General features: G+C 45.9%; 1 protein-coding gene across 1 annotated transcript in view; it reads left to right on the top strand.

Annotated features, from left to right (window-relative positions):
• Positions 1-1698, top strand: part of CIT (citron rho-interacting serine/threonine kinase) — a 201664-nt gene that overhangs the window by 19598 nt on the left and 180368 nt on the right. The window lies entirely within an intron of this gene.

Genomic DNA, 1698 nt, shown 5'->3' with positions numbered 1-1698 from the left:
TTTTAGTAGAGACGGGGTCTCGCTCTTGCTCAGGCTGGTTTCGAACTCCTGAGCTCAAACAGTCTGCCCGCCTCGGCCTCCCAGAGAGCTAGGATTACAGGCGTGAGCCACCGCCAACAACCGTTTTTTAAATTGCAGTTGACCTTGTGAGGTGGTTGGGGATGATTTAGGCTTTTGGAAGGAGGAGGTTGGGATCAGAGTCTGGTCCCTGCGGACTTCAATGACTTTGCGCCTCCGATCAGAGAAGCAGCAGAGGGCAGGAAGCTGCTTGTCAGAGTCTGAGAATGATGTGGCTTCTGTGTTTAGAAATAAAATGTGAACAACATAATAGAAAAGAAAAGTGACAAGTTTTGGCAAATAATTTGGAAGAGAGGAGTGGAAAATGCTTACTTGGCCTCCTAGGTCCTAAGTAAGAACTACCGCTCATCAGTTCACACTTAGCATCTGCTGTGTTTGGTATGTTTCTGGTCCTTGGGAAGAAGCATTAGATGTAGCCCCGACCTTGTAATGCTTAGGTTTTAGATGAGAAATGGTACATATAAAAAGAAAAGAATCCAACATCCCACCCTGCAGGCAAATAGTAGAGCCATTGAAATAGGGGTGCCTTCCTCCAGGCAAATGACCTGAAAAGACTGTGTATGAGGTGTGGGCTGGGGGTTTATAAAATCATACACATACAGGAGCTAATTAAAGCCACCCATCCGTTCCTTAAGAGAGTGAATATAAAAGAAGGCTGGGTGTGGTGGCTCATGCCTGTAAACCTAGCACTTTACAAGGCTGAGGTGGGAGGATAACTTGAGACCAGGAGTTCGAGACCAGCCTGGGCAACATAGCAGAATGCCATCTCTACAAAAAATACAAAAATTAGCCAGACACGTTAGTGTGCACTTGTGGTCCCAGCTACTTGGGAGCTGAGGTAGGAGTGTTATTGCTTGAGCCCAGGAGTTTGAGGTTGCAGTGAGCTATGATGATGTCACTGCACTCTAGTGCAGGCAAAAGAGTGAGACCCTGTCTCTAAAAAAAGCTACCTGGGAGGCTGAGGCAGGAGGATTGCTTGAGCCCAGGAGTTTGAGGTTGCAGTGAGCTATGATGATGTCACTGCACTCTAGTGCAGGCAAAAGAGTGAGACCCTGTCTCTAAAAAAAGTATTTTTTTATATACATAAAAAAGAAAAGTAGACTCCTTAACTGAGCCATGGTGAGGATTTGGAATTTAAGGGCATGAGAAGAAAGAAGCCAGCACAGGGAGCGAGTGAAGGGAAATGCCAGAGTGGAGGCAGGAGGAAGTAGCGTCCTGCAAACAAGGCCTGTCACCTGGCAGAGGCCAGCACACCCACCCAGAGTTGTGTGACAACCGGAAGAGGTCCTTAGAGACTGCTTATTTCAATGGAAGCTTCAGGGGTTAGACAAAGAGTGGTAAGCAAATACAAGTGTAGACTCTTCAGTTCAGCCAAGCTTCCTTGAACACCTATTATGTGCTAGGAACAAGAAGGATCGGCATGTCAGATGCAGTGAATTACTGGGGTCGGGTCAGTGTTTTCCCAAATGTGTTACATTTATCACTGGGAATAGTAAATCAGATGATTTTAGGTAGAACATGGCCAGACTATTTAAAACATTTAATAGTTTAATGTTAACTAGCATATCAAAACTTGTGACTTCTAGGCCAGGCGCGGTGGCTCATGCCTGTAATCCTAGC

This window comes from Propithecus coquereli, unplaced genomic scaffold (assembly GCF_000956105.1).
Source record: "Propithecus coquereli isolate 6110/MARCELLA unplaced genomic scaffold, Pcoq_1.0 Scaffold314, whole genome shotgun sequence".
Taxonomy (NCBI): Eukaryota; Metazoa; Chordata; class Mammalia; order Primates; family Indriidae; genus Propithecus; species Propithecus coquereli.
Note: the sequence above shows the minus strand (reverse complement) of the source record. Positions and strands in the feature narration are given on the sequence as shown.